We start from the raw sequence: 9,374 nt of genomic DNA, 5'->3' as shown, positions 1-9,374 counted from the left end.
GGCAGGGGAGGAGCAGAGGGAAAGAGACACTCAAGTTGACTCCCTGCTGAGCGTGAAGCCCGATGCAGGGCCCCATCTCAGGACCCCGAACTTAGGATCTGGGCCGAAACCGAGAGTCAGACGCTTAACCAAATGTGCCACTCAGGCACCCCAAAAGTGCTGACACTTTTAAGTGAAGTGATGAGGGATGAAACATTTAACCCTTTCCAGATTTTTAATACTAACCACACCACCCTGAAGTTTGAAAACAAAACCAGAGATTGTGGCATTTTCTGGCCGTTAGAGGGAGCCACTGCTTTCTAAATCTTAAACTCTGTAGAGAAACTTCCTCTTCTGTCATCTTTAAAGTATTTAAATTAAATTTTAGCTCAGCAAATTCCCTCAAAGAGAAAAGATCCTAAGAGGTAGAAAGAAATCAAATAGGTAGTTAATTGATTTACATTCCACATTCAGAAATGCTGGTTATTAGAATTTGAATTCATTTTTAAAATTTTCTGAAAGGTTTGAAGAGTCCCGCTGGGTTTATTAACAACACAATAATCAGTCAGAAAGCCAGAGAAGGAACCACTTAAAAGGAAAGAGTGACTAATGGAGCCAGAGCTCTAAAATCCTGGTGACTTAGCAAATTGCGACACAATGCCTGGCTGGTTCAGTCGGTTAAGTGGCTGCCTTTGGTTCGGGTCATGATCTCACAGTCCTGGGATTGAGTCCTGCATCAGGCTCCCTGCTGGAGAGGAGCCTCCCCGCAGGAGGGGAGCCTGCTTCTCCCTCTCTCCCTGTTGCTTCCCCTGCATGCTCTCTCTCTCTCAAATAAATAAATAAAATCTTCAAAAAAAAAAAAAAATCTATGCTGATTCCTCATGTTAGTCCCGGTCATTACTTCTCAGCCTATAATTGTGCTTACTCTTTCATTTCCTCCTCTAATTATAAAGGAAGCTACAGTTGCTAAATGTTTGAACCGAAAGGTAGAACTTGTGGCGGCAGAAGTCTGGGCCTTCTCACTTCTCTGTGGTTGCTTTTTTGTTTTTTTCCACATTCTTGTTCTTTTTGTCTACCTTTGCTATCATATTACGGGTTTTTCTTAACCTTCCCCCCCCCCCACCCTTTTTTCCTTCTATCAGTTCAACCTTAAACCCACCCATTAAAGCATTGTGGAGCACTTCTCTACAAGTCAGGAATGTTAGTGCAAACGAGCAAACCCCCAGTGGTCACTGCAATATAAGGTAAAGTGAATTCCTCTTTTAAATAGATGTAGCACACAAGTTTTTCTAACTCATTAAAATAGATTTGAGATGAAAATGGAAATTTTTAATATACAAAATTGACAAACATTTGGTTTTAATTTTCATAGAGACCTATAAATCCACATCTTTCTAAATTTAGTATAGCCAAAGGATATAGGGAAACAAGCACTCTCTTCTATCCAGCATAGGACTGTAAATTGGCATAGCCTTTCTTTGACCCAGAGAATCCATGTGATCCCAAGGAAGGAGGTGTTGATCCCAAGGAAGTAAAGATGTGCATAAGGATTTTTGTCCAGGGAAGTTTATCATGACCCTACTGTTTGTAGCAAAAAAATTGGAAAGCACCTAAATGTCTAACAGTTCTTGGTCTGCTGATCTGTGTGATTCCCCAATCTTCTGGAAAGACCTGGAGTTTTTACTCTATACTTTATACCAGACCCTTGGTTAGATGGGTAAGGGCCCTGGAGATCTGGGGGCCTGTCTGGTTTTCTCTCATTTCTGAGTACAAACTGCTTAGTATCACTCCTGTTTTTAATCTGCTGTTTAGAACTTCCAACTACTTGTAGTTATAATCCCCTCTACCAAACTAGAGTCTGGTTAAATATGATAACTGTGTCTTTTAAAGAAATTATTATTATTGTATTCCCCAGAGCTGAGCATCATGATTAATAAGTTCTTAGCAAATTCTTACTGAATGAGTGAATAAATGAATGAGGTATTTGTGATCTGCCTTGAATGTGATTGGCTCTACTTCATGCTGTGGGTCTGTATCCCTCTGCATAAAGAAATCATTTACACAGTAATACCGAGGATGGGGAATGACTATGATTCTTAGCATTTAAAATGTTAACTTAACAAAACGAAAGTGGTGGTTTGGCCATCCATTCATTTAACAAATGAACTGAATACGTTCTATGTACCCGGCACTATACAGCACTAGAAATAAAACACAGAATTAGAAATTCAGAAAACTAACTGGCTTGAGTTCTTTAAGATCTCTCAAGGGACTGATGTGTAAGCGTAATAATTTCTCAATTCAGAAAAGTAGATATACTTGAAATACTAATTTCCTCTCTATGGGCATCCCCTTGTTTTATGTGAAGATTAGATAGGCTACCAGAAAGTTTTTTAATTGACATATCATCAAAAGTAAAGGCGTAAGCTAATATAGAAAGCTATTTCTTTTTAAGCCTGGAAAGACCTAGAAAATTTTATAATTTTCTCTAGTGAATTGCTTATTTGCATGCCACACAATCATTATCAAATTCTTACTATTTAATTCCCTTTTTTACATACTTCTGTGTATAAATATAGCAGTCCTCTACTATGTATTATTTCAGAAGTCTCTAAGATAACCGAGTTACAATTTTCATTTGAAGGACACATCCTGCTTGCTTAGATAAGTCTGGGGTGGTTGCCTAATTTCAGCTGCCTGTGTGTAAGCCTTAACTTAGCATGGATTATTCATGTAGATGGCTAGTTCATCCAAGTTAGGTTGGTATGTACAGTAAAGATGGAATCCCCTCTCACTGGGGAATTTCAAATTCAGTAAGTAGTGTTGGGACAGCTGATCATTTGGATAAAAAGGAAGTTACATTCTCTGCCTAAGACCATTCACAAAAATATATTCTGGAGGCATTAAAGACCCAAACAAAAAACAAAACTCTACATATATTAGAAGAGAATATAGGAGAGTATGTTTATGACTTTGGGAAATTAGAAGTCATTCTAAATGAGACCTCTAAATGCGAACTATGTAAAGGAATAGACTGATAAGTTTGACTCCATGAAGACTGATTCCTGTGAGCGCTGTGTCAAAGTTGTCTGCTAAAAAAGGCATCCTTAGTGAAGTTCCAAGATTGATGGGTATGAATTACACCTACAACATGTTTAGGCAAAGTCCAGAAACAAGTGACAGATTAGGAGATAGTATTTGCCATATGTATAGCACAGAAAAGGTTAGCATTTAGATCTATAAAGCATTTCTACTAAAAGGGAAAACTCAGACCAATGGGATGATGAAAAAAATAATAGGACAAGTTATTTATAGAAAAAAATAAATATAATTGGCCAATGAACATATGAGTAGAATTATCAAGAAAAAAATGATTATATTTAGAACATTGGGTTAACAGTTTTCAATCATTATATGGGCAAAAATTAAACATTTTTTTTAAAGGTTTTATTTATTTATTTGACAGAGAGGATCACAAGTAGGCAGAGAGGCAAGCAGAGAGAGAGGAGGAAGCAGGCTCCCTGCCGAGCAGAGAGCCTGACGCGGGGCTCGATCCCAGGACCCTGAGACCATGACCTGAGCCGAAGGCAGAGGCTTAACCCACTGAGCCACCCAGGTGCCCCCAAAATTAAACATTGTTATAAAATGTCTTGGTGTGGGTGTGAGAAAGCATACATGCACATTGGTAATGGGAGTTTAATATTTATACAGTCATGTAAAGGGGCAATTTGGCAATAGTGAGTAACATAAAAATACATGTATGCTATGAGCCAACAATTCCAGCTATTGGTGTCTGCTTTGGAAAAACACTGGTCCTTGTGCATAAGAAAACATGTACAAACATGCCCGGTTGCAGAGTTCCTCATAGGGAAAGTTCCTAGGGACTAGTTCCTCTAGTCATAGCTGAACTATGACTAGAACAATGGCTTACAAAGTGTACATCCAAACTACGTAAGCAGCGGTAGGAGGCCATCTCAAGAATGCCCCGGGAGTCAGTGCTGATTTGGATGGCATTCCACCATGTCCAACTGGATGAAAAAGCAAGTTACGGATATATTGTTGATGCCACTTTATGTAAAAAGAAAATCAATGACATCATGGAATGAAACTGCATATTGCCTAAGGAACACACGTAAATGTGTGTAAATATATGAAAGAAGGACCCTGGGATCATGACCTGAGCTGAAGGCAGATGTTTAAACGACTGAGCCACCCAGGTGCCCCTTTATCCATCTTTTTTTTTTTTAATCTTTTTTTTTTTAAGATTTTATTTTTAAGTGATCTCTACACTCAGTGTGGGTCTAGAACTTACAACCCCGAGATCAAGAGTCGCATGCTCCATAGTGAAGCTGACGAGGGAGCAGGAGGCTGGCTGAAAACAAAGCAAAAGCTGGCACCTTGCACCCCCTCTCCACAGGCTCCCCTCGGTAATATGTGTCACATTCCTCAGGCACCCCTAACTGCCCTGGAAGGAAAACAAATAGTTAACTTGCAGAGATCACAATCCTGCAAGGCAGGAGTCTTCCTTGGTTTACAAATGTCCTTGAGATTTACAACAAAGAACTTACCTTATCAATAGCCCAATTTCCAAAGGCACATAACTCAGTTCCTCAAGCCCTAATGTTGCCCTCCCCTCCATAAAAACTGAAGGCGGAGGTAGAAGGAAAAGTAAATAAAGTTAAATTTCTTCTAAACCCAAATCTCACTAACAAGGACGCTTGATAGCAGGAATGTAACATTCCACCAGGAGACTCCCAATTGTCTTTATGTTAGTGCCTCATTAGAGGGAAAGTGGCCTTGGCTTGATAGTAACCAGGACTTCAATATCCTGACAGTCTTCTTTACCCCAAGAGCCCTTCTGAACACCCCTTTGTCCTCATCTACCCAACTCCTGTGTATATAACCAGCCACTTCTCACATGCCCGGCGCAGCATCTCTGTCTGCCCACAGGTCCTGTCCCTGTGCTCTAATAAACCACCTTTTTGCACCAAAGACGTCTTAAGAATTCTTTCTTAGCCATCGGCTCCGAACCTCACCCCACTGAACCTCACCTAGGTTCTAGAACTTCATCAAAGCCATCCAGCCACCCCCCTCCATCTATTTTTTGAAACCAGAATATTTGTGGCATGACTATTCATTGAAGTCCTTAAGATAAACTGTTAAGTACCACAAGCACCTAAAATAATTCTACTTAAAAGAGACGGGAAACTGTCTAAATGGACTGTTTAAATGATTAAACCCAGCCAGATTTAAGTAATATTGGGCACTTAGTGAGTTTTTCTATTAAAATCCAGGGATAGCCTCAGCAATAATTGTAAGTAAAATTAAAACTTTTTTTTTTTTTTTTTTTTTTGCCTGTCTGAGTTGTAGTGGGTTAAATGGGCCACTGCTCTACTTAATAAAAATCCATTGCAATATGTATTGTTGATAGGTCTGTTTCCCTCCATGGTTTCAGTGCCTGTTTGTTCCAGCCAGGGAGTAAGTTCACTATGCTGCCAGGACTCCCATCAATGAGAGTATCCTGAGCTATTTTTGGTTGAGCAGGTACTGCAAGGCCAGTCATTTGTACTTCTTTTTCTTAACTTTCTGTCCTTTATTTTGGGTTCTGGGGAACAGTTTGACCCCAAAAGTCTGACATAGTCTGTGTAAGTGATAGTGTTGGCTCACAATGAAGAAACAGACTATCATGACTTTAAAACCAAAACCAAAACCAAGTGTTATGGTGACCTGAATTACAAGACTGACAAAGAGAAATTGGCTGTCCCCTTCTAGATCTAGCCACGTGAGAAAAAATGTGAAGACCCCTAGGTCGATGAGGCCGCTACTCATCATGGAGAAGGCAGTGTCTTTTTTTTTTTTTTTTAATTTTTATTTATTTTTAAAATTTCTTTTCAGTGTTCCAGAAGAAGGCATTGTCTTTTTTAACCACTTTGAAGATCAGTAGCAGAAATATCCAGATCCAGTTGTAATTGTTAGTTTCAAACAACTCAGAGACCAGCAAAGCATAAAACTGAGTTTCAGGCAGAGAACCTTGACCTCCAGGGCAGGAATTCTCTGACCCGCTCAAAGCATCCACTGAGGATAGCAACCACCACCCAACTTGCCTTGGGAGAAAAGCTTTAATGCTACCAAATGTTGCTCTCCAAAGGTACACTCCTCAAGACAATACTACTTTTGTGAGATTGTAATTTGAAGCTCATGCCAACATATCATTCAAAGACCCCACCTCTGCCTAAGCTGTCAGATTTGCCAGTTCTGGGTTATACCACAGTTATTTGCTCAATACAAATTTATATCAGTCATGAGCTTGAAATGCACAATTTTTTTTAAAGAGTTTATTTATTTATTTGATAGAGAAAGAGAGCACAAGCAGGGGGAGCGGCAGGCAGAGGGGGAGGGAGGAAACAGGCTGAGCTGAAGGCAGACATTTAATTAACTGAGCCATCCATGTGCCCGAGAAATGCATAATTTTCTAGGAAATTTTATTTCCTAGAACAAAACTGACTTCAGGAGAAATAAGAAATCTAAACAGAAAAAAAAAAAAGAAATCTAAACAGTACTCATTAAAGAAATTTAAATTTCCTTTAATAAACAGGTAGTTCCAGTCTTATATACAAGATGTTTCAGAGAATAGAAAAAACTACTCAACTCATAAAACCATTAAAACGTTATATAAAGGGGCGCCTGGGTGGCTCAGTGGGTTAAGCCGCTGCCTTCGGCTCAGGTCGTGATCTCAGGGTCCTGGGATCGAGCCCCTCGTCGGGCTCTCTGCTCAGCAGGGAGCCTGCTTCCTCCTCTCTCTCTCTCTCTGCCTGCCTCTCTGCCTACTTGTGATCTTTCTCTCTGCCAAATAAATAAATAAAATCTTTAAAAAAAAAAAACACGTTATATAAAAATAAGAATATATAAGGAAAGAAGAAAGACCAATCTCAAAAACCTGGACAAAAAAATCCCAAATTTAAAATATCAGTATAGGGGCACTTGGGTGACTCAGTTGTTTTTCGGCTCAGGTCATGATCCTGGGGTCCTGGGATCGAGCCCCAAGTTGGGCTCCCTGCTCAGTGGGGAGTCTGCTTCTCCCTCTCCCTCTGCCTCTCCCTTTGCTTGTGCGCTCTCGCTTTCATGTTCTCTCTCTCTCAAAATAAATAAAATCTTGAGAAAAAAAAACCCGAGTTTCTTATGGGAGTTTTGCAGCAATCAAATGTGTTTTGCTGAATGCACTATGTAATCCCTGTTTTTACTGGGAGGCAGTTTCCCTCAATGACATCTCAATCCAACTTCACCATTACTGAGTTCTTTTAGTTAATAAAACAGTCTCATTTCGGTTATTAAGGCTGACTCCTTCACTTTGAAACTTCAATTCATACTCGGTTGAAAGCTTTCCTTCCTCATGTCCCAGAGCAGGCTGAATTTGTGGCTCTGGTGACCTGGAACTGGAAATGGGACTGTGGGGCATGGCTCTGTCACATCCCACATCCTCTTTCCTGTTCTTACTCCTGGTTTGCAGAATTCCGGAATAGACCCTCATTGGTCCTCACCCTGTATAATCCTCTCCCCTTTGAGTCTGCATAAAGCCTGGCAAATGTAATGAGATATTATGCCCATGATTACACTATATTACACGGCACAAAGGAGTTTATCTGAGTTGGCCAGTTCTAACCACAAGAGACTTGAAACTCAGAGTTTTCTTTGGCTGGTGGCAGAGGAGTGAGTCAGAGATTTGGTGTGGGGGGAAACTCAACACACTATTGCTGACTTGAAGATTAAGGGGCGGATGTGTTAACGGATGTAGGTAGACTTTAAGAGCCGAGGGGGGTGCCCCTATTGACAGCAAGGAAATGGGGATCACAGTTCTACAACTACCAGGAACTGAAGGTGGACAACAATCTGAATGAGCTAAAAAGCAGGTTTTTCTCTAGAGCCTCCAGATAAGAACCCAGTTGGCCAATCTTCATTTTGACCTAATGAGAACTGGAGCAGAGAAACCTAGTCGAGCTTACTTGGACTTCTGACACACAGAGTTATGAGCCAATATATTTGTATTGCTTTAAGCCACTACGTTTATGGTAATTCATTACACAGCAATAGAAAACTATTACAAGACTCCTTTGGCATTGATGGGGGAAAAGAGGAGGAGGAGGGGGAAGTGATCTTTCCTTACACAATTGGCCTTACAATTTGTTGTACTTACATTAGTTGGAAGTACTCATGTTTTCTTTACATGAAAAATACTAGCTAGATGATGGAGATGTTTCTGTCCCCTTTCTGTTGGTTGTCTTGTCCTCTCTGTTTAATGTAAATTGGTATCAGTTGCCTCCAGGTGGCAGTTATCTAAAAGCTAGTTCTCCAAAGGGGCTTAAGGCATGGTCCTGGCAGGAATTGGGGGTGGGGTGGGGGGGAGGTGGGGGGAGGGCTTCTGAATAAAGCTCAACTTTTTTTGCTCCAACTCAGCACATTCCACCAATGGACATCGTACAGTGTCTCTTGCTGCCAGGGTTCTCTTACCATAGCAGTGGCCATCCTGAGAGCTACCAGCAAAACTCCTTATACCCCTACCATCTTCTTCAGGGACCACTGACTTGTGAGAAACTCCAGAAACCCTTCCACACCAAAGCAGGGGGCGCTACACAACCTCATTATGTCTCTTCTGCTAGTTGAGTGGCTCAGCAACGTTCAGACGGGATGTAGTCACAAGTCTCAGAGAGGACCTGGGTGCCAGGTAGGGGAGTTATAACTCTTCATTCCTCCAGAAGGTAACCTGTTTTTCTCCTGGTCCGCCCTTAAAACTGTCAATGCTAAAAGTCATCAAACTGGTTGAGCCTGTATTGCCCGGTGGGAACCAGAATCTCAGATCAAGCACTACACCTTATCTGAACTTAGCCTTGGAAAATTGAGTAACTGTTCTCAACAGGACAGTATTTCCACTCAAATCCCTGAGATATGTGGTAACCTCTGAGGACAGGATAAGCTATCGGTTATGCTCCATATCATCCTGCTACACTATTCCTATTCCTGTTGCAAACCCAATCCATCAGTGTCCTTAAAAAAAAAAACCAAAAAAAAAAAAAAAACCCAGTATAACTAAGTAGAGTCTATACAAGGTTGGCTCAATATTAGAAAATCTATCACTGCAGTCTTAACGTATTAACAGATTAAGGAGAAAGGCCACATGATCATCTCCAGATACGTAAAGAGGTATTATATGAAATTGAACACTCATTCATATTTTTAAAAAATTTCCAAAACATGAATCGAAGGAAACTTTTATAATGTATTAAAGGGCACCTACCTAAAACTTACAACAGACCTCAAACTTTAAAAGCATTTTTATTAAAGTCAAAAATAAGATGCAGATGTCCACTTTTTTTTTTTTTAAGATTTTATTTATTTATTTG

This window comes from Mustela nigripes, chromosome 6, assembly GCF_022355385.1.
Source record: "Mustela nigripes isolate SB6536 chromosome 6, MUSNIG.SB6536, whole genome shotgun sequence".
In the NCBI taxonomy this organism is placed as follows: Eukaryota; Metazoa; Chordata; class Mammalia; order Carnivora; family Mustelidae; genus Mustela; species Mustela nigripes.
Note: the sequence above shows the minus strand (reverse complement) of the source record.